The following is a 27,025-nucleotide window of genomic DNA, read 5'->3' as shown; positions in this document are numbered from 1 at the left end:
AGCCCCTCTTGCTTCCATAGGCCCCTCAGGCTAAATATTGCCTTTTCATGACATCCTCAGTCTAGTTTTTTCCCAGCCTCGTGCCAACACACACACGCACACACCAGTTTGACTGTTTTGCTGACTAAAGGTCCCAGTTTTAGACATAAAGAACAGACTTGTGGTTGTCAAGGAGGAGGGGGTGGGAGAGGGATGGATTGGGAGTTTGGGATTAGCAGATGCAAACTATTATATACAGGATGGATAGACAACAAGGTCCTACTGTATAGCACAGGGAACTATATTCAATATCTTATGATAAAACATAATGGAAAAAAAAATTAACACATTGTAAATCAAATATACTTCGAAAAAATAAATTTTTAAAAAATAAAAATAAAGGTCCCAGTTTTGGTCCTCTTGATAAAGTCATTACTTGATATTTGTTTTAAGGGAATTTCACCTGAATAAAAATGTCAACGTTTTGGGGCTGAGTGGGGAGGTGGAGGGAACAATGCCCACGCAGTGTGATTTCCCAGGTCCACAATCCACAGGAACTGTCCTCCAAACAGGTGGTGACATCTGTACACAGATCTACAGCTCACACTTCCTGACATGCAGGCCTTGGTTTGGTGGATCTGTCAGTTCAGTCACTTAAAAACTTAAGTGGGGGACTTCCCTAGCAGTCCAGTGGTAAAGACTCTGCACTTCCACTGCAGGGGGCATGGGATCGATCCCTGGTCGAGGGACTAAGATCCCACATGCTGCAGAATGTGGCAAAAAAAAAAAAAAAAAAAATTCGGTGGTTATTCAGGAAGGGAAATAAGAGAGATGAAAATTTGGTCTGTGCTCTTAAGGAGCTAAGAGTTTAATAGGTAAATGAACTATTGATTGAATAGTCCAATGAATACAGAATGTTTTAATATAAATGCATGTTAATATCATCAAATTAAATTCATTTGAAACACTCGAGGAATAAATTTTTTTTGAATAGCTGAATAATATGAACAGGTGAGGTTTACCCACCCTCTCACTCTCCCTTTTCATAGCCAAACTCTCTTTACTTCAACCAACTTGAATAGAAAGCTTCTTTGAAAATACACTAATCACTACCACTACCTCTGAAACATATCTGGACCTCAGTGGAATGAGTCTGTCTCCAAGGGCAGGATATGGTTTGGTAAATCTCAAGGGTGAAGCCAAGCAGGGAAGGACATTCTTACCCTGCGATGGTCTGTGAATGCTTCAAGACAAAGGAGAAAGAAGAAAATGTGGCTGGGAGGGAAAACAAACTCAAACCCCAAGAGAGGCTGTATTAAGCATTGAGCTGAAAGAGTAGGGTGAGGACACAAACCCCAGGGAGGCATCAACATTGAAAGCCAAGAGGCGAGAGAAAGCCCTGTGGAGGGGGTGGAGCTTGTGAGTCAGGCACGTGGACAGGAGGTCCTTGTACAGAAGAGCAGCGGCGTCTGGCTGGCTGCCAGGGGAGAGGAGCGCCTTAAACGTGATGCCAGACTGGACAGCCATAGTCTACTGACCATAAATGTGTTCTGGATTGGTGGCCATTACAGGACAAATCTAAATACATACAGGCTGAAAGGATGATAAACAGTAAAAGAGCTAATAGAATCCAATAAGATTCTTCAGGTCTATTCTCTTTGGGGTGAGTTTTGACTTAGATTTTGAAGCTCATATTCCAGGCCTTCTTTGCTATTGTTGACTCATCTGGTCCAACTCCCAACAGCAAGTTATGGCCTCCTTTGTTTTGCCTGATTGTGCCTTTGAATCCCAAGTCCCACTGCCCTCAATGTATGTATGAATCATCGTTGAGCGCACAAGGAAGGATTCCAGTGAAGGAAATAAGCAGGGTTGTTAGAGGAGCAATTCTGGGGCCTTGCTGTTATTCACTGGACACTGCTTATTTCACTTTGTGGGTTTACAATGCAGCAGCTGTTTCAATGTCTGCTGTAAAGCTAGATGCAGAGAAATATCACGAATTAAAACAGACCAAAAAAGACGGCAAATTACTTTACCAGTTACCCCCAAGTTGACAGTCTATAGATTACAACCAAATCTTAAAGTGTTTTGCTGGTCAGTTGTATTTTTCTGTAGCTCTTAAGTGTCTATTTGAAGACCTAAAGCAGGTGATGTTTTCGGCCCAGATCCAGAGTTTAAAACTTATGTCATAGAATGTAAGCCTACCTAAAGTTTTATGAGAATTTCTGTTAAGCTTTTGGGGGTTTGGACTGTATGCTGTCGTCCTTCATTTTCAAAGAAGACATTTTTTAATGATGGTGTTTCACATATATACTTCCCATTGTCGGCAACATCTACGCTGCATTACTTATAAACTACTGTCAAACTCTCAAAACTTTTCTGCCTCATGGCATCCTGAACTTGATTCCTTCTCCTCTTCCTCTCATGATGGATGGAGAAACAGATGATCATAAAGCTTTCAGAGGTCCTTGGTGGGTTTGTGTGGTAGGGGAGAGCTTGTGGCGAGAAAGGACAAATTGGAGAGTAGAGAAATAGGAACCGTTCTTGGCAAAATAGCTTTGCACGGGAGTCATTGCATCTGTGTGATACCTCGATGCCAGCCTATAAGAAGAGCAGGCTGGCAATGGGGACACTCAGGGGTGCTCACTGGGGAAGAATAATGGTTCCTGCAGACTGGCAGCAAGAATTTGTCCTGTCTTTTCAAAATGCTGTGGAGAGACTTCTTTGCCAACGAATGCATCCTTGGGCCGCTGAAAGGGACAAGCAAATTTACACATATGCTTCCAGGTGAAAAGCATAGAAAAAAGGTTTCCTCTCCTCTGTACCTAGGAGACCTGGGTTCTAGTTCTGATTTTACTAACAACTAGTTGTGTGGCCCACGGTAAAACCATTTAGCATCTATGAGATCTAGCTATGTTTTGTGAATAAAGGGAAGATCTGAGTAAATAATCTCCCTGGCCCTAAAATTCCCTGGGCCTATAATCTATTATGTATCTGGTAGCCTCGATAGCAGTGAAAGTCTGGTGCAGCAGTTCTTCTAAAGCTTCTATTGTCTAGTCCTGTCTATAATCGGGCCAAGTCCTGTAGTTTGTGGGATTAACACGAGGCACAAAATAACTGTGTGTCATCAGAAACAAAGAGTTTGGAAAAGACATTTCCCCTAACGAAATTAAATATCACTGCTCAAAAATAATAAAAGGCTATAGATAGAAAATATCAACGCCACCACAAATCAACATCTGAGGAACAGCTCTAGAAAACATCTGGAAAATAGCACTAAGTTAACAAACCACTAGATAAAATGTTTGATTTCCCAGTCACTGATGTTACTAACTGCAAAAGCAGTTAAAAAGTCTTATGAGGAATAACATCTTGGCACTGGATGAACAGCAAGAAGCCCAGCTGTTTGCACTTGCTGTATAACAAGTGCCAGTGTACATACTGTAATCCACACAGTCTGCTGAGGATGGAACAGCCAACCGCACGACGTGATGGAGAGTTCTGACTGGGCAGGGGTGATCAGGCCATGGGGACTAAGTAACAGGCACTGACCTCTTTTTACTACAACAGCCCACTTCCAGGGCGACTTCCTTGTGAAATGTTGTTTCTTGTTATATATTCATTCATTTGCTTTTACTAGAAATTTATATCATGGCCTGGAAAGAACTTCTATTTTCAGACAAGAGTCCCCTCTAAACCATAACAGATGTTGGAAATGCTACTGAGACTGGTCAAAAAAGAAAAGGAGGAGGGGATATTAGCAAGGACTGTATCAGTGACAAATAGAAAAGGAAGGGGTCCTTAGGTGAGTGGACATGTAGAGAGAGAAGCTGAGAAGAACGGGAAAGCAAGATAATGTGACTCCTTCAGCCGTCTCACCTCAAAGGACCAGAGGATCATATCCATTCTGCTACTGAGATTTTGAAAGAGACTAAGGTAAAAGTGCAAGACAAAGGAAAAGGAGGGAGCATTCAGACAGCAGGACAATATGTTTATTTGCAAAGCTTCTTAGGCACTCCTTGAAATCCGCAATTCTTTGGAATTTAAAAGCTAAAGTCTGGTCAACTTTGCTATCAATCATTCAATGATTAGTTGTTAAACTCCTCAGTATGCTTGAGGAAAGCTTCAGGGCATGGGTGGGTAGGGGGAATAATAGTAAACAAAACAGAAGTGGTCTATGTGGAAGACACTTTATTCTGGTAATCTCATTATTCTGGTAACCGATCCATCACCGCCTACAATGTGTTATGAAAACAAAAAAAGATATGTAGGGAAGGGGTTTCTTCTCTTTCCTTTATTTATATGCTAGAAAGATAGATAACAATCAAATAACCACAAAAATAAATATAAAATTGCAACTGTATGAGTGCAGCAAAGGAGAGGTATCTGGTCCTATGAGAGAATGATTAGAAGATTTGAACTTGACAGAGGTGAGAGATAGCTTCCTTGAGGAAGCGATATTTGAATTTCAATGTGAAGGATGAATGGAGTTTAATTAGGTGAGGCTGGGATGGAGGTGAGAAAGAGTTCTCCAGGAAAAGGTCAGAAGAAATGGAGTGATCAAAGAGCTGCAAGGCCTGTGTTCAGGAATGGAGGGCACTCAAGGAGCATGTTGCAAACTGAAACTGGAGAAAACATAAGAGCAAAATTTGCAGGAGTCTATAGGTCATATTTGTCTTTATTCTCAAAGCGTTAAAGGGTTTTTGTGAGGACAGGGATAACGTCAAATTTGGTGTTAAGAAGATCACTCTGGCTGCAGTGTGTACAATGGATTATAGGAACAAGAATGGATGCAGACAGCCTAGTCAGTAGATTATTTCAGTAGTGCACAGTCCAAATGATAAAAGAAGGTAGCTGGCCCTAGGGTATTGCTGATGATGGAGGAGCGGGAGTTTCAGCGAGACTCATAGCCGGTAGGAGGTAAGCACGTCAGGTCTGCGATTGGTCTATGATTGGGCGGGGTGAGGCACCAACAGTCCCAAGAAGCTACACTTCATTCAAACAAGAACTTGCTTTGAATGCAGAATGCAGAAAGAAGGCAGTGGTATTCTAAAAAAACACGAACAACCAAAGAACCCTACCCTGTCTTTTCTTATTTACATAATTTCCTGGTAATAGCCAACCACTTCCACTGAAAAGGATGACATAGAAGGAGAGGGAAATATAGGGGAACCCACAGTTCCTTTTCCTTTTGGTCCTTCCTTATTCATCAGGAAGCTAAATTATTGTAGAGCACATTGGTAGGATGTGCATGTATAAATAAGTGAAAAAAAGTGTGAGAAATAAGAGAGTTAGTTTTGTGCAGCGTTTCTGCTCTTCTGTCAATACCAAAAACAAAATGCAGGGCTTCCCTGGTGGCGCAGTGATTAAGAATCCGCCTGCCAATGCAGGGGACACGGGTTCGAGCCCTGGTCCAGGAAGATCCCATATGCCACGGGGCAACTAAGTCCGTGTGCCACAACTACTGAGCCTGTGCTCTAGAGCCTGCGAGCCACAACTACTGAGCCCGCACCCCACAACTACTGAAGCCCACGCGCCTAGAGCCCGTGCTCCGTAATGAGAAGCCACTGCAATGAGAAGCCTGCGCACCGCCACAAAGAGTAGCCCCTGCTCGCCGCAACTATAGAAAGCCTGCGCACAGCAACGAAGACCCAATGAGGCCAAAAAAATTAAATAAATAAGTTTTTAAAAACTGCATGTGCATGTACCAGCTAAGAAGCATGAATTGTGTAATTTTGGTGATTCCAGAAGTTTAATGCTCTTATAGTTTCATTTAAACTAGTATTCCACAATATAAAGAGGAAAGGTAAAATTCACGCTCATAACTAAATTTTCAACTTTTTCTTTATTTAAAATGACATTAAATAAAAAATAAAAGACACCAGAACAAGTTGAAAGAGACCATGGAAGAAAAGGGAAAACATATTTTCATACCTTTAACAGCCCTTTGCCCTTAGTCTTTTGAACAAGGCATCCTGCATTTTCATTTTGCACTGGGTCCCAAAAATTATGTAACAGGCCCTGCATAACACTTTCATTACTAGCTTGTAATTGGCTACTTACTTGCTTAATTCCTACCAGATTGGCCCACTGCTGAACACATAGTAGGCCGGAAGGAAACGTCAAACAAAAACAAATCTAGACATAGGTAAGAAGAGACCTTATTTAAAAGGATCATTGTGACTGGAGGAAAGGGACTATTGCAGTAGAGAATGCTCTGACCATAGGATCTGCAATGGTCTTTATAAGAAGAGATCTGGACACAGACATGCACTCACAGAGAAAAGACCTTGTGATGACACAGAGAGAAGGCAGCCGTCCACAAGCCGAAGAGAGAGGCCTCAGAAGACACCGAACTTGCCAACCTCTTGATCTTGGACTTCTTGTCTCTAGAACTGTGGGAAAATAAATTTCTATTGTTTGAGCCACGAAGGTTGTGCTATTTTTTTATGGCAGCTCTAACTAACTAATACAATCTTCTTATTTTTGAGATACTTTATATATTCTGTTTATATCCCTTCTCAGATGTACATATTACAAATATTCACTACTTGACTGAATTGCCATTTCACTTTTTTAATGATGTCTATCAAAGAATAGAAGTCTTTAACTTTCAGGAAGTCAAATCATTTAGTTCTTTTATGTTGTGGTTTGTGCTATTTGCAGTCATTCCCAACTACTCCCTCTGCCTCAGCAGTCCCCAACCCTTTTGGCACCAGGGACCGGTTTCGTGGAAGACAATTTTTCCACGGAGGGGGGTAGGGGTGAGGGGTGGGCAGGGGGGAGGGGGGATGGTTTCAGGATGATTCAAGTGCATTACATTTATTGTACATTTTATTTCTATTATTATTACATTGTAATATATAATGAAATAATTATACAATTCACCATAATGCAGAATCAGTGGGAGCCCTGAGCTTGTTTTCCTGCAACTAGATGGTCCCATCTGGGGGTGATGGGGACAGTGACACCCGAAGTGTGTTGCTTATGTCCAGTCTACTCCGTGATCTCGTTTTGGTCCCTGTCACTGCAGAAAACCCTGCTTCACAAAGACAGGATGTTGGAAATGCAAGCAGCCTTTTCAGTGCTTTTGTGGCAATCTCAGGATATTCCACCTTGACTTTGATCCAGAACATATGGAGATTTGAGGTTGTCTCACACATACTTTTAAGGCCACCGTCATTTGCGATCTCAAGCAGTTGAGCATGGACAAAGTCGATTCACCTGGCTTATTCACAAATGGGTCACGGATCCATTCCTTCCCAGTTCAGGGGTCTTTTGTGGTTGGGAAGTAATGCTCAAACTCTTTTGAAAGCTGAGATAAGTGAGCAGTTTTGAAGGTTTCATGGCTTCCTTGGATAGCCAGTCGCCACATATTATACAAAGTGGGCTTGGAGAATGTGAATCACCTGTTGCAATGAACCTGTAATTTAAGTAGGACTCTTGGTATTTTCTTTTAAATGCAGCTTTTTTTTTGTGGGCAGTCTTAGAGTCTTCTGCTGTCTCATCATTGGGTCTTTCCCCCTTTTCAAAGAAGCTCTCCAGAGACATTTGTTTTTTACTCATTTTGGCTAGGGTTAGCTTGTGGGCTTACCAAAACTGTGACTGAGACAAGTGCACAGTGTGGGAAAGAGGCATGGACAGAGGTGGTAAACAAAATAATGGGCGGGCCATGCATAGACTAAAATAAGTGTCGGATTCTGACTTAAAGCCTGCTACCAGATGCAGCTGTACAATTGAAGTACATCAACTCACTTGCCAATATAAAGCCTGCCACCAGATGCAGTTTAATTGTCACTTGACAATCACTGATGGGGTTTTTTTGGGTTTTTTTAACATCTTTATTGGAGTATAATTGTTTTACAATGGTGCGTTAGTTTCTGCTGTATAACAAAGTGAATCAGCTATACATAAACATATATCTCCATATCTCCTCCCTCTTGCATCTCCCTCCCACCCTCCCTATCCCACTCCTCTAGGTGGTCACAAAGAACCGAGCTGATATCCCTGAGCCGTGCGGCTGCTTCCCGCTAGCTATCTATTTTACATTTGGTACTATATATACATCCAAGCCACTCTCTCACTTCGTCCCAGCTTCCCCTTCCCCTTCCCCGTGTCCTCAAGTCCATTCTCTACATCAGCGTCTTTATTCCTGTCCTGCCCCTAGTTTCTTCAGAACCTTCTTTTTTTTTTTTTTTTTAGATTCCATATATATGTGTTAGCATATGGTATTTGTTTTTCTCTTTCTGACTTACTTCACTCTGTATGACAGACTCTAGGTCCATTCACCTCACTAGAAATAACTCAATTTTGTTGCTGTTTATGGCTGATTAATATTCCATTGTATATATGTGCCACATCTTCTTTATCAATTCATCTGTCGATGGACACTTAGGTTGCTTCCATGTCCTGGCTGTTGTAAATAGAGCTGCAACCAACAGTGTGGTACATGACTTTTTTTGAATTATGGTTTTCTCAGGGTATAGGCCCAGTAGTGGGATTGCTGGGTCATATGATAGTTCTATTTTTAGTTTTTTAAGGAACCTCCATACTGTTCTCCATAGTGACTATATCAATTTACATTCCCACCAACAGTGCAAGAGGGTTCCCTTTTCTCCACACCCATTCCAGAATTTATTGTTTGTAGATTTTTTGATGATGGCCATTCTGACCAGTGTGAGGTGATACCTTATTGTAGTTTTGATTTGCATTTCTCTAATGATTAGTGATGTTGAGCATCCTTTCATGTGTTTGTTGACAATCTCTATATCTTCTTTGGAGAAATGTTTATTTAGGTCTTCTGCCCATTTTTGGATTGGGTTGTTTGTTTTTTTGATATTGAGCTGCATGAGCTGCCTGTATATTTTGGAGATTAATCCTTTGTCAGTTGCTTCGTTTGTAAATATTCTCTCCCATTCTGAGGGTTGTCTTTTCGTCTTGTTTATGGTTTCCTTTGCTGTGCAAAAGCTTTTAAGTTTCAATAGGTCCCATTTGTTTATTTTTGTTTTTATTTCCATTTCTCTAGAAGGTGGGTCAAAAAGGGTCTTGCTGTGATGTATGTCATAGAATGTTCTGCCTATGTTTTCCTCTAAGAGTTTTATAGTGTCTGGCCTTACATTTAGGTCTTTAATCCATTTGGAGTTTATTTTTGTGTATGGTGTTAGGGAGTGTTCTAATTTCATTCTTTTGCATGTAGCTGTCCAGTTTTCCCAGCACCACTTATTGAAGAGGCTGTCTTTTCTCCATTGTATATGCTTGCCTCCTTTATCAAAGATAATGTAACCATATGTGTATGGGTTTATCTCTGGGCTTTCTATCCTGTTCCATTGGTCTATATTTCTATTTTTGTGCCAGTACCATACTGTCTTGATCACTGTAGCTTTGTAGTATAGTCTGAAGTCAGGGAGCCTGATTCCTCCAGCTCTGTTTTTCTTTCTCAAGATTGCTTTGGCTATTCGGGGTCTTCTGTGTTTCCATACAAATTGTGAAATTTTTTGTTCTAGTTCTGTGAAAAATGCATTGGTAGTTTGATAGGGATTGCATTGAATCTGTAGATTGCTTTGGGTAGGATAGTCATTTTCACAATGTTGATTCTTCCAATCCAAGAACATGGTATATCTCTCCATCTGTTTGTATCATCTTTAATTTCTTTCATCAGTGTCTTATAGTTTTCTGCATACAGATCTTTTGTCTCCTTAGGTAGGTTTATTCCTAGGTATTTTATTCTCTGTGTTGCAATGGTAAATGGGAGTGTTTCCTTAATTTCTCTTTCAGATTTTTCATCATTAGTGTATAGGAATGCAAGAGATTTCTGTGCATTAATTTTATATCCTGCTACTATACTAAATTCATTAATTAGCTGTAGTAGTTTTGTGGTAGCATCTTTGGTATTCTCTATGTATAGTATCATGTCATCTGCAAACAGTTACAGTTTTACTTCTTCCTTTCCGATTTGGATTCCTTTTATTTTTTTCTTCTCTGATTGCTGTGGCTAAAACTTCCAAAACTATGTTGAATAATAGTGGTGAGAGTGGGCAACCTTGTCTTGTTCCTGATCTTAGTGGAAATGGTTTCCATTTTTCACCATTGGGAACGATATTGGCTGTGGGTTTGTCATATATGGCCTTTATTATGTTGTGGTAAGTTCCCTCTATGCCTACTTTCTGGGGAGTTTTTATCATAAATGGGTGTTGAATTTTGTCAAAAGCTTTTTCTGCATCTATTGAGATGACAATATGGTTTTTCTCCTTCAATTTGTTAATATGGTTTATCACATTGACTGATTTGCATATATTGAAGAATCCTTGCATTCCTGGGATAAACCCCACTTGATCACAGTATATGATCCTTTTAATGTTCTGTTCAATTCTGTTTGCTAGTATTTTGTTGAGGATTTTTGCATCTATGTTCATCAGTGATATTGGTCTGTAGTTTTCTTTTTTTGTGACATCTTTATCTGGTTTTGGTATCAGGGTGATAGTGGCTGCGTAGAATTAGTTTGGGAGTGTTCCTCCCTCTGCTATATTTTGGAAGAGTATGAGAAGGATAGGTGTTAGCTCTTCTCTAAATGTTTGATAGAATTTGCCTGTGAAGCCATCTGGCCCTGGGCTTTTGTTTGTTGGAAGATTTTTAATCACAGTTTCAATTTCAGTGCTTGTGACTGGTCTGTTTATATTCTCTATTTCTTCCTGGTTCAGTCTCGGGAGGTTGTGCTTTTCTAAGAATGTGTCCATTTCTTCCAGGTTGTCCATTTTATTGGCATATAGGTGCTTGTAGTAATCTCTCATGATCCTTTGTATTTCTGCAGTGTCAGTTGTTACTTCTCATTTTTCATTTCTAATTTTATTGATTTGAGTCTTCTCCCTTTTTTTTTTTTTGATGAGTCTAGCTAGTGGTTTATCAATTTTGTTTATCGTCTCAAAGAACCAGCTTTCAGTTTTATTGATCTTAGCAATTGTTTCCTTCATTTCTTTTTCATTTATTTCTGATCTGATATTTATGATTTCTTTCCTTCTGCTAACTTCGGGGTTTTTTGTTCTTCTTTCTCTAATTTCTTTAGGTGTAAGGTTAGGTTGTTTATTTGAGATGTTTGTTGTTTCTTGAGGTAGGATTGTTGCTATAAACTTCCCTCTTAGAACTGCTTTTGCTGCATCCCATAGGTTTTGGGTCGTTGTGTTTTCATTGTCATTTGTTTCTAGGTAATTTTTTATTGCCTCTTTGATTTCTTCAGTGATCTTTTGGTTATTTAGTAGTGTATTGTTTAGCCTCCATGTGTTTGTATTTTTTACAGATTTTTTCCTGTAATTGATATCTAGTCTCATAGCGTTGTGGTTGGAAAAGATAGTTGATATGATTTCAATTTTCTTAAATTTACCAAGGCTTGATTTGTGACCCAAGATATGATCTATCCTGGAGAATGTTCCATGAGCACGTGCGAAGAAAGTGTATTCTGTTGTTTTTGGATGGAATGTCCTGTAACTATCAATTAAGTCCATCTTGTTTAATGTGTCATTTAAAGCTTGTGTTTCCTTATTTATTTTCATTTTGGATGATCTGTTCATTGGTGAAAGTGGGGGCTTAAAGTCCCCTACTATTATTGTATTACTGTTGATTTCCCCTTTTATGGCTGTTAGCATTTGCCTTATGTATTGAGGTGCTCCTATGTTGGGTGCATAAATATTTACAATTGCTATATCTTCTTGTTGGATTGGTCCCTTGATCATTATGTAGTGTCCTTCTTTGTCTCTTGTAATAGTCTTCATTTTAAAGTGTATTTTGTCTGATATGAGAATTGCTACTCCAGCTTTCTTTTGATTTCCATTTGCATGGAATATCTTTTTCATCCCCTCACTTTCAGTCTGTATGTGTCCCTAGGTCTGAAGTGGGTCTCTTGTAGACAGCATATATATGGGTCTTGTTTTTGTATCCATTCAGCCAGTCTATGTCTTTTGGTTGGAGCATTTAATCCATTTACATTTAAGGTAGTTATTAATATGTGTGTTCCTATTACCGTTTTCTTAATTGTTTTGGGTTTGTTTTTGTAGGTCTTTTCCTTCTCTTGTGTTTCCTGCCTAGAGAAGTTCCTTTAGCATTTGTTGTAAAGCTGGTTTGGTGGTGCTGAATTCTCTTAGCTTTTGCTTGTCTGTAAAGGTTTTAATTTCTCCATTGAATGTGAATGAGATCCTTGCTGGGTAGAGTAATCTTGGTTGTTGTTTTTTCCCTTTCATCACTTTAAATATGTCCTCACACTCCCTTCTGGCTTGCAGAGTTTCTGCTGAAAGATCAGCTGTTAACCTTATGGGGATTCCATTGTATGTTGTTTGTTGTTTTTCCCTTGTTGATTTTAATATTTTTTCTTTGTATTTAATTTTTGATAGTTTAATATGTGTCTTGGCGTGTTTCTCCTTGGATATATCCTGTATGGGACTCTCTGTGCTTCCTGGACTTGATTAACTATTTCCTTTCTCATGTTAGGGAACTTTTCAACTATAATCTCTTCAAATATTTTCTCAGTCCCTTTTCTTTTCTCTTCTTCTTCTGGGACCCCTATAATTCAAATGTTGGTGCGTTCAATGTTGTTCCAGAGGTCTGTGAGACTGTCCTCAATTCTTTTCATTCTTTTTTCTTTATTTTGATCTGCGGTAGTTATTTCCACTGTTTTATCTTCCAGGTCACTTATCCGTTCTTTTGCCTCAATTATTCTGCTATTGATTCCTTCTAGAGAATTTTAAATTTCATTTATGGTGTCATTCATCGTTGTTTGTTTGCTGTTTTTCTTCTAGGTGTTTGTTAAATGTTTCTTGTGTTTTCTCCATTCTATTTCTAAGATTTTGGATCATCTTTACTATCATTATTCTGAATTTTTTTTCAGGTAGACTGTCTATTTTCTCTTCATTTGTTTGGTCTGGTGGGTTTTTACTTTGCTCCTTCATCTGCTGCATATTTCTCTGTCTTCTCATTTTGTTTAACTTACTGTGTTTCGGGTCTCCTTTTCCCAAGCTGCAGGTTTGTAGTTCTCGTTGTTTTTGGTGTCTGCCCACAGTGGGTGAGGTTGGTTCAGTGGGTTGTGTAGGCTTCCTGGTGGAGGGGACTGGTGCCTGTGTTCTGGTGGATGAGCTCGATCTTGTCTTTCTGGTGAGCAGGACCACATCCGGTGGTGTTTTGGGATGTCTGTGAATTTACTATGATTTTAGGCAGCCTCTCTGCTAATGGATGGGGTTGTGTTCCTGTCTTGCTAGTTGTTTGGCATAGGGTGTCCAGCACTGTAGCTTGCTGATCGTTGAGTGGAGCTGGGTCTTTGCATTGAGATGGAGATCTCTGAGAGAGCTTTTTCTGTTTGATATTACGTGGGGCCGGGAGGTCTCTGGTGGACCAATGTCCTGCACTCGGATGTCCCGCCTCAGAGGCTCAGGCCTGACACCCAGCCAGAGCACCAAGGTCCTGTCAGCCAAATGGCTCAGAAGAAAAGGGAGGGAAAGAAAGAAAGAAGAGAGCAACCAAACCAAAAAACAAATCCACCAATGATAACAAGCACTAAAAACTATACTAAAAAGAAAATAAAATTAAAAAAAAACGGACAGACAGAACACTGGACAAATGGTAAAAGCAAAGCTGTACAGACAAAATCACACAAACAAGCATACACATACACACTCACAAAAGGAGAAAAAGGAAAAATATATATTAAAAAAAAGAAAACGAAGAGAGCAACTAAATCAATAAATAAATCTACCAAGCTCTAAATATTAAACTAAGATAAACATATAAGCAGAAACAAATTAGATGCAGAAAGCAAATCCCAAGTCTACAGTTGCTCCCAAAGTCCACCACCTCAATTTTGGGATGATTCATTGTCTATTCAGGTATTCCACAGATGTTGGGCACATCAAGTTGCTTGTGGAGATTTAATCTGCTGCTTCTGAGGCTGCTGGGAGAGATTTCCCTTTCTCTTCTTTGTTCGCACAGCTCCTGGGATTCAGCTTTGGATTTGGCCCCGCCTCTGTGTGTAGGTCACCTGAGGGCATCTGTTCCCTGCCCAGACAGGATGGGGTTAAAGTAGCAGCTGATTAGGTGACTCTGGCTCACTCAGGCGGGGGGAGGGAGGGGTACGGGATGCGGGGTGAGCCTGCAGCGACAGAGGCCAGCGTGATGTTGCAACAGCCTGAGATACGACGTGTGTTCTCCCACACAAGTTGTCCCTGGATCACGGGACCCTGGCAGTGGCGGGCTACACAGGCTCCCAGGAGGGGAAGTGTGGATAGTGACCTGTGCTTGTGCACAGGCTTCTTCATGGCTGTAGCAGCAGCCTTAGCATTTCATGCCCGTCTCTGGGGTCCGCGCTGATAGCTGCAGCTCACGCCTGTCTCTGGAGCTCATTTAGACTGTGCTCTGAATCCCCTCTCCTCGCGCACCCCAAAACAATGGTCTCTTGCCTCTTAGGAAGTTCCAGACTTGTTCCCGGACTCCCTCCCGGCTAGCTGTGGTGCACTAGCCCCCTTCAGGCTGTGTTCATGCATCCAACCCCAGTCCTCTCCCTGGGATATGAACTCCGAAGCCCAAGCCTCAGCTCCCAGGCCCCACCGCCCTGGCAGGTGAGCAGACAAGCCTGTCAGGCTGATGAGTGCTGGTCGGCACCGATCCTCTGTGCGGGAATCTCTCCACTTTGTCCTCTGCACCCCTGTTGCTGCGCTCTCCTCTGTGGCTCCGAAGCTTCCCCACCGCCCACCCACCGTTTCCACCAGTGAAGGGGCTTCCTAGTGTGTGGAAACTTTTCCTCCTTCACAGCTCCCTCCCAGAGGTGCAGGTCCCATCCCTATTCTTTTGTCTCTGTTTTTTCTTTTTTCTTTTGCCCTACCCAGGTACGTGGGGATTTTCTTGCCTTTTGGGAAGTCTGAGGTCTTCTGCCAGTGTTCAGTACGTGTTCTGTAGTAGCTGTACCTCATGTAGATGTATTTATGATGTATTTGTGGGGAGGAAGGTGATCTCCACGTCTTACTCTCCACTATCTTGAAGCTCCAGTCACTGATGGGTTTTGTATTTTTTAAAATAAATTTATTTATTTATTTATTTATTTATTTATTTATTTATGGCTGTGTTGGGTCTTCATTGCTGCTCACGGGCTTTCTCTAGTTGCAGACAGCGGGGGCTACTCTTCATTGCAGTACGAGGGCTTCTCATTGCAGGGGCTTCTCTTGTTGAGGATCATGGGCCCTAGGCACACAGGCTTCAGTAGTTGTGGCACGCTGGCTCAGTAGTTGTGGCACGTGGGCTCTAGAGCGCAGGCTCAGTAGTTGTGGTGTATGGGCTTAGTTGCTCTGCAGCACGTGGGATCTTCCCAGGGATCGAACCCATGTCCCTTGCATTGGCAGGTGGATTGTTAACCACTGCACCCCCAGGGAAGTCCCCACTGATAAGGTTTTAATATGAGTCTGAAAGCGATTGATTTATTATGTTCTCTGTGCAGTCAGCCCTCTCTGCTAATGATAATCTGTATTTGCAGCCGCTCCCCAGCATGCTAGCATCACTGCCGCAGCTCCACCTCAGATCATCAGGCATTAGATTATCATAAGGAATGCACAACCTAGATCCCTTGCATGTGCAGTTCACAGTAGGGTTCGCACTCTTATAAGAATCTAATGCCGCTGCTGATCTGACAGGAGGTGGAGCTCAGGCGGAAATGCGAGCGATGGGGAGCGGCTGTAAATACAGATGAATCTTTGCTCACTGGCCTGCCGCTCACCTCCTGCTGTGTGGCCTGGTTCCACAGCCCAGTACTGGTCCATGGCCCGGGGGTTGGGGACCCTTGATCTGCTGCATTCTATCATTCAAGGTCCAATCAGGAGACAAAAACCATATCAGTTATTTAAATGGAAAAGTTTAGTATAAACGACTGTAAAGTAGTAAAATGTAGTGAGCTACTAAAGGAGATAAAAGAGGATTCTAAGAGGTACAGAAATGGTACCTGCAGATAGCAGCTACCACCTTTAATGTTAATGGAAAGTGAATAAGGAAGGAAAATTCAAAATTTAGAGGACTCCCACACCAAGGTTGAGATGCATACCTCCAAGGAGATGTGTGGCTGTCACAGGAACCTTCAACCTTCTGGTGGCAATGGAACTGCTACAGGACATGAGCCACAGCAGTCCCACCACCGGGTGATGGAGAACTTGATGGAGGGCACAGACCTCAGCTGGTCAACAGGACTCACTGACCACAGCTCAGGTCTCAAGATGTAGACTTGTTAGTCAAAATGCTCCTAGCAAGGGAGTGAGGAAAGAGAAGGGAAAGGAACTCAGGACCAAGAAGACTGAGAAGGAGCCAGATAGGTAAGAGGAAAAGGTATTATGGAGGGCATTATGCTAAGTGAAATAAGTCAGACAGAGAAAGACAAATACTCTATGATATCACTTATATGTGGAATCCAAAAAAATACAATAAACTCGTAAATATAACAAAAAGGAAATAGACTCAGGTACAGAGAACGAACTAGTGGCTTCCAATGGGGAGAGGGAAGAGGGGAAGGGCAAGAGAGGGGTATGGGATTAAGAGGTACAAACTACTATGTATAAAGTAAATAAGCTACAAGGATATTGTACAACACACGAATATAGCCAATATTTTATAATAACTATAAATGGAGTATAACCTTTAAAAATTGTGAAACACTATGTTGTACACCTCTAACTTATATGATATTGTGCATCAACTATATCTTAAAAAAAAAAAAAGGAGTCAGACAGGTAAGAGGAAAAACAGAAAAGTGGGAGGTAACAGAATCTGAGAGTCAATGTCTGATGCTGCTAAGAGACCTGTCTCAACACCAGCTTTTTGTATTTGCAAGTTTCCTCTATGAGGTTTTTTCTTCTAACCCATCTTCATCTAATCCTACTTAACATTTATACCTTTCAATATCAATTTAGATATCTCCTCTTCTGGGTGCCTTCTCAAATCTGCCCCTTAAACACATGGTTATGTGCTCCTTTGGCTGCTAAATGCATTTGCACTTATCCTTGTGATAAAATTTAAGCTCCTTAAACTATGAGATTATGTTTTATTCCTCACCGTACCTCCAGATCATAACACGCTTCTCAGCACATTCTTAGCATTTCAGCATTTGATAAATTTTTTTTTAATCTTAATAAATTGCTCTTTTCTCTGTCCCAAATCACTTTTGTTATACTTCCATCAAGGCACTTATTACCTATTATTGTTTTTGTATGTTATTTCCTCTCCCCAAGAAACCATTAGCTCCTATTACTATGATTGACAAGCACTGTGTATTGCACAGAGTAAGCATTTTCTAAATATTTGCTGTATAAAATGTCACCAAACTCATAAAAGGTGATTAAACTACAGTAAGACTGTTTCAGGATTGGCTTTTGAACTGTGTCTGGAGACATTTCTTTTTATAACTTTATCAGGAGGCATGCAAGAACCTGGGGGAGTACTGTTTTAAACTCATTTGACTACAAGAAGCAAATTAGCTTAAATGGAAAGGGGGGGAGTTTCTTCCTATTAGGAGTAGGACTGCTGTGGAAACTCTGGAGTGAGCTGGAATCAGGCCCTTCATTGTGGGCAAGAGCATTCTCTGTCCCTACCCTCCTGCACATCCTCTGCTTCCATCCTCCCGCTCACAGTGGCCTTTCATTCATTCCTTCATCCTTTTCTTCCTTTCTTTTCTTCCCTGATAACAATGGTGGAATCACAAGGCAAGGGAGGGAAATGCTGTTGAAAAGCATTCCTGGGAATTCCTTCCCTGGAGGTCCGGTTGTTAGCACTCCGAGCTTCCAGTGCAGGGGGTGAGGGTTGGATCCCCGGTAGGGAAACTAAGATCCCACAAGCCACGAGGCCAAAAAAAACAAAAAACAAAAACCTTTCCCTAAGGTTGGCAATGGCCTCCTACAGCTCCAGAATTTACAGATCCTCCATTCAAGAGAGGTTCCAAACTGAGATATTGAATTATTTTATCCAGCCCCACACTGAGAGTGAAGGGACTCTGATTTACCCAGTTTGTGTCAAGTGCCTACTCCTGGTCCACTCAACTGTAGGGTCTTGCAGCAAAAGCATGGCTAAGAGTTATCCCTGTAACTGCAGCAATGGATCAGTAGGGGATAGAGGTTAGGAAGGATAGGAAACTAAAGAACTAGACAGAAAGAACCTACTACATTATCCACTACACAACCCACCCAGGTCAGAGTTTAAGAGGAGGAAACCATGTCTCGGGGGGAGGAAGGATCCTAAACAACTATAGGGTTGGCCCTAGATTTAATAGTCAGCAATCCAATGTAGGTAGTGTAGGGTCAGGTTTGATGTGACTCGGTGGACACGAAGGGCCTAGATCTCATCCCTAGTCACATCAGATACGGCCACTTATGGGGCAGAGGCTCCTTCAGCAGCTCCTTCGGCAGCTCCCATCTTGCTCAGTTATGTCTGACCAATTGGTGAAGGCTGGCCTGCAGGTGAAGGCACTGGGGCTGGGGACAATGGAGGCTTATGATTTCTAGTGTGTTTTGCATCTAGCAGCATATCATTATCCAAACTGACCACTTTGAAAGGCAGCATCTTTTTATGTAGCTAAATATGTTCTCGTAAGTATGAAAAAAATTATTTTCATTATAGTTTATCACATCTCATACCACTTGTCCTATATTTATTATAGGAGGGGATGACATTGAGCAAGCTGTATAGTTAATGTCTCATTTGTTTTACTAATGGAAAAATGACAAAGGAAATTAACCAAAAAAAAAAAAAACCCACTGAATTTTATGGATTTGATCATCAACTCTGCTGCCTCATGTCAACTGTTAACTACTTTCTTAAAATCATATGGACTTTTAAAATCTTAACTCATAACTCATTGACCAGAAAGGGCCCCAGGGCCAACCTACCACCAAGTGAAATCTGACCATGTGTTGTTTAAAGGCAGAGCTGGAACTGCTCCAGGACTAGCACGACCCATTGCTTTTCCTCTGCTACACACATTCCCCAACCACATCTCTGCCCTAGACCTTTACAGATGTGTTACACCTGTACGGATTATCTGCATTTTTAAACTAAAAGAAATAAAACAATTATCAGAAATTTTAGGTGTAGGAGAAGTGAGGTTGTAGAAATAGAAATGGATGTAGATACAGAATTTCCTGTCCTTTCAAATGAGATCGCTGGATAAACATCTTTATTTAAGTTGGTCCACGGTGTTGGAATTGTTTATGACGTGTTTTATACTATGGAGTGTGGAGTTGAAGGAGTCTAGCAAAATTAGTTAAAGAATATTTTAATTACTTTGGTTCCGTATCATCCTAATTTGTAATCCAACACCTAAAAATTGTTCCCCTTTCTACCAAGAAATAAACCATTTTTATCCATCTAGTTTTTTTATTTCTGTGCATTCCTTTCAGATCAACTGCACGAAACACAAAACTGTTCTTATTAATCACGTCTCTCTAGGCACACCTACACATTGTCCACCAGATGGCAATGGAAGCCCACCAACAGCTTAAACCACAAAGGAGAAAATTAATCAAGACAGAGGGCTGGGGGGACGTTGCTTTCTATCTTTTTTAAACCTAATTGTTAAATGGAGGAGGGTTGTTGCATTTTAGAGCCTTAGATATTGGGCTTTTTAAAAAGCCTAATTAAAAAGAAAACTTTTAGAAAGATATGTTACTGACAGTGTTTTTAGTACTCTAACTAGATTACATTTTCTGGTGATTTTTTTCAATGAAACAAAATGGTACTGAACATCACTGCTTGGCTAAAGTTTGCTAAGATATATTTTTTAAGTTCTCAGTAATCTGCTCATTGAAGTGCTTGGCTGGGGGAGGAGTAGAAAGTGGCCTTCCTCTATATGCTTGAAATCTCTTATGCCTTTTCCTCACCCAACTAAGGCACACGAGAGAATATCCTCTTAACAGACCTCATCAGCTGCTGGAAACTGGGTCAGCTACTTTTGCACTTGGATCCTGGAGTCTTTCAGGCAAACATCCCTTCTTCCTCTATGAGTTCCCTCATGTCTCATCCCACTCACTGAATTATTGGGATAATTGTGAGCTTGGGGGGAGTTTCTTAATCATTTTGAGTTTCATATTTCTCAACCTTAGAATTATTTTTTAAATGTCTACTATTTTGTGGAAATAATATTTTAATGAACCTAAAACAATGCCTGGTTCTTGGTAGGTGCTCAAACAATAGCAACAATTATTATTTTTGCCTCCAATTTCTACCTTATTTTGAAAGTGAACATGTGACTTATTAACCATAGTGATTTGTATAGTGTTCTTATCATTTTTGCCTCATGATAAATGCAACAGAATTCTTGCAACAGAATTATGACTGTGCCTATGGTTTATGTGTGCAGGTTAACTATCAAAATTTACATATTTTATGTCTACAAAGAACTCAGGAACTCATGTATTTGCAGCCGTTACGATTTTTGGTTTCTTTAGCCTGGTAGGCTGAATACAACAACATAATACACACACACGCACACAGAAGAAATGCCACCTCAGCTCAGAGTGTGTCTCAAAGCACATATTTTCCAAACTTCAGATGAGGGGGGAGAAACTAATAGATCTCAGAACCGCTGGCTCCCCAGCTCTTAGTTATGCAGAAAGTATATGGATTATATGCTTCAGTTATGCAACTTATAGCTCCATTGGAGTTTCATGGAAAACAAAATAAGAACTTTTTTTGTCTTGGAAACTAGACAGGAAATCCCCACTTTACTCGTATATCATAAATCTCAGGAAGTAAGAACAGCTAGGCCTAGAGATCCTTTTTGGATTAAGCTTGTTCAATCTACAACTGGGTACCATGTGATCCAGTGTCTGTGGGGAGTCTCATTAGAAGATAATGGCACTAGTTTTGATAAATAATAAAGATCTTTATTATTATAAGTTTACTTAGAGATGTAATACAGAGGCCTTTCACTGAAAAAGCAGAAAGGAAAGCTTCCTACAATACCTCTCTATATATTTCCTCTCTCCAAAGTTCCTTACTCATGATAGCTAAAATCTCCTACAGCTCTTTTGATCCCCCAGTCCCTCAGAGGGACTTTGCTTCCACTTTGTTCACTACCTTCTTCCCACATGATGTAAAAGTGAGAAGCCATGGGTTCCAGTGTCCCTGTGCACCAGCCACACCCAGAGGACAGCTGGAGGTCCCCTGATTATTCTTCTCTTCTTGGTAAGAAGCATGTGGCATCCCCTAGAATGTGTATTTCTCTTTTCCTGAATGTTTGCCTACATTCCCTACCTTGTTATATTTAAAAGGAGAAAATTTCATGGGAGAAATTCTTGTTTAAAATAACTCTCTCTCGTACCAAGTTTCCTGTAGCTTAAGCCCTATAATATTATATGCTTGCTAGCATGTGATAAGGACTATTTTAGTCTATTACACAGCAACTGTGCATAGGAATCTACTCGATTTCTACTTTTCATTAGTGAAGAAGAAGGCTATTATAAGGAAAAAAAAAAACACCTTTTTGAAAGAGTCTGTGAACCAAGAAAGTAAAGAAACCCTACTTCAATACCTGAATATAATATAGAGGAAAGGAAGGACCTCACAGGAAGGACATTGTTTAGTTTACTAGGGCTGCCATGACAAAATACCACAGACTGGGTAACTTAAAACAGCAAAAATTAATTTTCTCATAGTTCTGGAAACTAGATGTCCAAGATCAAGGTTTCAGCAGGGTGGGTTCCTTTTGAGGCCTCTCTCCTTGGTTTGCAGATAGTATCCTCTCTCTGTGTGTCCTCACATGATCTTTCTTCTTCTTATAAGGACACCAGCCAGATTGGATTCGGGCCCATTCATATGACCTCATTTTACCTTAATTACCTCTTTAAAGGTCCTATCTCCAAATACAGTCACATTCTGAGTTATCAGGGGTTAGAACTTCAACATATGAATTATGAGGGGATGCAATTTAGCCCATGACAGAGATTTAAATTTTACTGGAATTAGAGTTGGATATGCCTTTGAAGACTTTAAGGATATTAATAAAAGTTTTTTAATTACGGAAAATATCAAAGTAAATGAAATCCAAATGACAAATAGAATGACAGGCTATGGAATCTGGAATTAGGAGAAAGTAGCTAAACCTCCCTCCCAGTGTGGGGATACCTTCTCCAGGATTCCCAGGATTTGTGCTTGAAAGTATTTCATGTATCAAAATTCAACTCATTTGTCCTTGTTCTGACGTCTGAAGCAACAGACTTACCACTCTTCAGAAGAAAGCTTTCTAATATTTTAGGAAGTTTATCATTTTGCCTAGTCTTGTCTTCTCTAGTCCAAACCCCCCAAATTCCTGGACATTTTTTATATGGCAAGCTTTTTAGACATCTTGCCGTCATAGTGTTTTTTAAAAGTATGTCTCTCTAAATGAATTGGTATCTTCGACATGTTTTTAATCTGGCATTTTTTGAATAGGGAATTGTGTTTCACACAATTGATTTTTTTCACGTAATTGAAGTTTATCCTTTCAAGTAGTAACAGAAAAATTAACTTAATCTTCTGTAAAACAGAAACACTCCTTCTTATGATATTTTAACTTACAAAGTTTCATTTAAAAAAATCAGCCTTTTTTTTTTTAAATACTGAGCAACAGTATATCAACTTTACCTGCTTCCAGCAGATGGCACTAAAGATTGTACAAAGTAATTTTCGTCTAGGGTAGAGCTTCCCAGCCCTTTCATGTCATAGCAGAGCTGGAAAATAAGAGCATTTTTGCTGGATAAGTAAACAGTGTGTTGCAGCCGAAGAAGAGGAGCATCGGGATCACCTGAAGGCCCCTCTGGTTCTGAACTGTGTTGCTTCTACATTCATATGTTGAAGCCCTAACCACCACCATCCCTCACGTGCCTATAATGGAAACAGGGTCTTTGAGGAGGTGATTAAGGTTAAATGAGGTCAGAAGGGTGGAACCGTGATCTGATAGAACTGGTGCCCCTGTAAGAAGAAGGGAAGTCCCTGGTGGCGCAGTGATTGAGAATCTGCCTGCCAACGTGGGGAACACGGGTTCGATCCCTGGTCCAGGAAGATCCCACATGATGCGGAGCACTAAGCCGCGGCCTGCGCTCTAGAGCCTGCGAGCCACAACTACTGAGCCCGTGAGCCACAGCTACTGAAGCCCGCGTGCCTAGAGCCCGTGCTCTGCAACAAGAGAAGCCAACGCAATGAGAAGCCCACGCACCACAACGAAGAGTAGCCTCTGCCCGCCGCAACTAGAGAAAGCCCGTGCACAGCAATGAAGACCCAACGCAGCCAACAATAAATAAATAAATGAATAAAAATTTTAAAAAAACCAGAAGAGACACCAGAGAGATAGCTCTCCCCTCACCGTGTGAGAACACAATGAGAAGGTGGAGGTCTGCAAGCCAGGAAGAGGGCTCTCACCAGAACCTGACCGTGCTGGCACCCTGATCTCAGACTTCCAGCTTCCAGAACTGTGAGAAAATAAATTTCTGTTGTTTAAGCTACCCAGGCTATGGTATTTTGTTATCCTGAGCTAATACACCATCTTTCTACAACAAACAATAACCAGCAAGACGAAAAGTAATTGGCAAAATGGAAACATTGTTGAACGGGTGGCAAGATGATCAGTGTCAACATCGGGCACCCATTAACCCATTAGGAGGTGTTTCAGTATCTTAAAGGCCTAAGAAAGTACTGCTGCTGTAGAAAGCCAGGGAAATTCCAGACCCATTTTAATCTGTACCTCATCAACAGGAATGGCGGGAATACACTATAGCTACTAAGAGGTTCCCTTAGGATTGCAAAGAGGGGCATTCCTTTCCTCAATGGACTTTCAAATGTAAATGAAAAGATGCCCTTTGGAACCTTGCTGCTCAAAGTGTGGTCCAGGACCAGAAGCAGCAGCATCACCTGGGAGCTGGCCGGAGTTTCAGAATCTCAGGCCTTCCACAACCTACCAAATCAGAATTTGCATTTTAACAAGATCCTCAGGTGATTCATAGGCACATTAAATTTTGAGTAGCATCACTTTACATCTTATATCAGCAAAAAAAAAAAAGAGAACAGTAAGCTTGGTTCTAAACCTTTAAAGAAGCTCACTTTTGGGAACTCCCAAAAGTGGCAGTCTAGTGGTTAGGACTCTAAGCTTCCACAGCTGGGGACCTGGGTTCAATCCCTGGTCGGGGAACTAAGATCCTGCAAGCTGTGTGGCACAGCCAGAAAAAAAAAAAGGAAAAAGGGGGGGGGGGAAGCTCACTTTTCTGTTTGGTGGAAATACATTTGTGGCCTAAGAGAGTTTACCCTGGATTTGTGAATATTGGGACTTATGAACAAGGAGCTTTGGGAACCTAACCTGTTCATATGTAAAAGAGTTTATAAGGTTCTAAAAATGGGTTGTATATCCCTGCTGTCAATGCCCTTCAGAATACCAGGTTAGAAATTCTCAGATGGTAGAGACCTGTGGGCTACGTTTATCATATTCTCAGTGGAATATATAGGGTTGTTCAATTTAACTAATTGCCTCAGACTGCTGTGCATTTAAGTTCTTCCATTTTTTCAATATTCTAATGGTGACTGCTGCTCTCACTGTGCCTATATCAACAGTGTTTCCTTCTCCTGCCTCGTGATTCATTGTTTCTAACCTGCTGGGGGCTGGATAAGTGGATAACTGCAGAAATTACGGTATAGCTAAAATAATAGCCAAATATTCTAAGTGAGAACTTGAGAGAATTTTCTGTAAGTGCACTTTTGCACATAGGCTGACTATGTGGTAATTATTTGCCTAAAAATCCCACCTTTTTTTTTTCTTTTAGGATCTTAGTTTGTCTTAGACAGTTGAGACTTAAATGATAGTTAAATTACATCAACATAAGTGATCAAAAGATATGAACATCAGTGAAATTATTTCTTCCCATCATAATATGTCTTGGAACTCAACTTAGAATGCCCTAATCAGGGGTCCCCAACTCCCGGGCCACGGACCAGTACCGGTCCACGGCCTGTTAGGAATCGGGCCACACAGCAGGAGGTGAGTGGTGGGTGAGTGAGCAAAGCTTCATCTGCAGCTCCCCATCCCTCCCCATCGCTCGCATTACCGCCTGAACCATCCCCCATCCCCCCTGCCCTGTCTGTGGAAAAACTATCTTCCACGAAACTGGTCTCTGGTGCCAAACAGGTTGGGGACAGCTGGCCCTAATGAAAAGAAGAAACAAAGATTCACAAGGAACATGAGAAAAAAATAACACAAGTTTGTAGAAAACAAAACAAGAAATAAATATAAGAAAGTAGGATTATATGTAATAGATCCTGCATAGGATCTTCAGGGACAGATTATATCCTATTAATCTCTGTATCCCCAATACCTGGCCTACTAAAGATGCAATAAATGTGTAAATAGATCAGAAAAAGGAGAGGAAAGAAGAAAATCGTGTCTTCATATTGGGAGAGGGACATCTAATAGGGAATGCCACTGAAAGAGGAAAGGTATTCTACAAAGGTCACATGTGATTTAAAAACTAGAGGGAAAAAAAAAAGCTGAGGAAGACAGGAAGCCAGGTACAACAGAGAAAGAACTGGATTAGCATTTTTTGAGATAAAAATACGTGTTCATTTGTCCAAGGCTCCCACAACTTCTGTTACAGAGAATGTGAGTCCTAAATTGGGGGTGACAAATAGTGGCACGTGTGTCAGAATTTGACATTCAGCAAAAATGTCCCTCCTGCACATGTGGCAGGGCTTACTTTCAATTATAGCACTTTTTCCCATTGAACACAAACTGGGCAACAGCATTTATCTCCACATTGCCTATCAAAACAATTAAGATTGACGCTACCATGTTTGACACTCCTGGAACAAAGTATCACTTTTAATGATTGGCAAAAGATTGGAGAAATGTCCTGAAGAAAAGGACCACCATTTCCTGATGTTGAAAAGAATGAACCAATTCAGCTTAACTTTGCTATTCAAAGCAGTGGTCCTCAAATTTTCCTGTGCATCAGAAACACCAGGAAAGCTTGTTATTGGGTTGCATCTCCAGAGTTCAGTAGGTCTGTGGTGGGACCTGAGAACTTGCATTTCAAACACTTTGAGATGTGCCATTCTAAATGTCATTGGAACAAATTCTAAATATGTAAAACTGAAAATCCTTTGACAAGCAAAACAGTACACCATAATTAGCATAGCTTTATGAAGAAAAATGTAAATTAATCAAGTATAGTTCGTAGTGAATAGAGCGAAGATTTTGGAGCTAAACAGACTTTGGTTTGAGCTCTGGTTCTGCCATTTACAGGTTCATGATTTTTACTAAGATTACTTGAACTCTATATAAGCTTTAGTTTCCTCTGGTAAAATGGGGATGAGAAAAATATCCAATAGAGTTATTGTGAGGACTAAATGGGGGGGAGGAAATACATCTAAAGTGACTAGCACAGTGCCTGGTACATGGTAAGCATTCATTCAATTCTTCATTCTTTTCCTCATTTTCTTCACTGATAGCAGTCGTGAGACTTAAAACAGTAGAGTGAAATAACATATCTTCATAAAGGTTGTAGGATCTGTCATGCAAAAGATTCTTATAAGCATGCTAGAAAATACCATAGTGAATTAGCGGACAAGTGGAAAGAGCTTAGGTGATAAAGGTTGTGGGGAAGATGGGTTAAAACACAGAGTCCCCGTCCTCCTTCTTTAGGAGTCTCCCCTAAAGAGACAGGGCTCAACTTCAGTCCATATACCTGTGATTAAAATGGGCTTCTTATACCCCAAAGCAGCGGTCCCCAACCTTTTTGGCACCAGGGACCAGTTTCGTGGAAGACAATTTTTCCATGGACGAGGCAGGGGGTTGGGGGGATGGTTCAGGCAGTAATGCGAGCGATGGGGAGCGGCAGGTACCAGTCCATGGCCCGGGGGTTGGGGACCCCTGCCCAGGAGGATCCATTCCAAGGACAGAAAGCAAATTGGCTCGTTATTCCCTTACCTTTATAATAGAAGCCCTTAATACAGGGCTTTTCTCTGAGCCATTTTTCAAAGGACTTCCAGGCAGCATTGAAACCTGTAATTGTGTAATCTTCTTGATGAAGCA

The 27,025-nt window shown here is 40.9% G+C and overlaps 1 long non-coding RNA gene across 2 annotated transcripts; it reads right to left on the bottom strand.

The window, feature by feature from the left end:
• Window positions 1–586: 586 nt before the first annotated feature.
• On the bottom strand, window positions 587–27,025 carry LOC133091978 (uncharacterized). Of its 2 annotated transcripts, none has more exons than XR_009701008.1 (3): window positions 26,921–27,025; window positions 16,037–16,231; window positions 587–743 (listed from the first exon to the last, which is right to left on the bottom strand). It is a non-coding gene; the product is annotated as an uncharacterized LOC133091978 (long non-coding RNA). The 2 variants fall into 2 exon arrangements; XR_009701009.1 differs by lacking the exon at window positions 587–743 and adding an exon at window positions 6,252–6,371.

This window comes from Eubalaena glacialis, chromosome 5, assembly GCF_028564815.1.
Source record: "Eubalaena glacialis isolate mEubGla1 chromosome 5, mEubGla1.1.hap2.+ XY, whole genome shotgun sequence".
Classification (NCBI taxonomy): domain Eukaryota; kingdom Metazoa; phylum Chordata; class Mammalia; order Artiodactyla; family Balaenidae; genus Eubalaena; species Eubalaena glacialis.
Note: the sequence above shows the minus strand (reverse complement) of the source record. Positions and strands in the feature narration are given on the sequence as shown.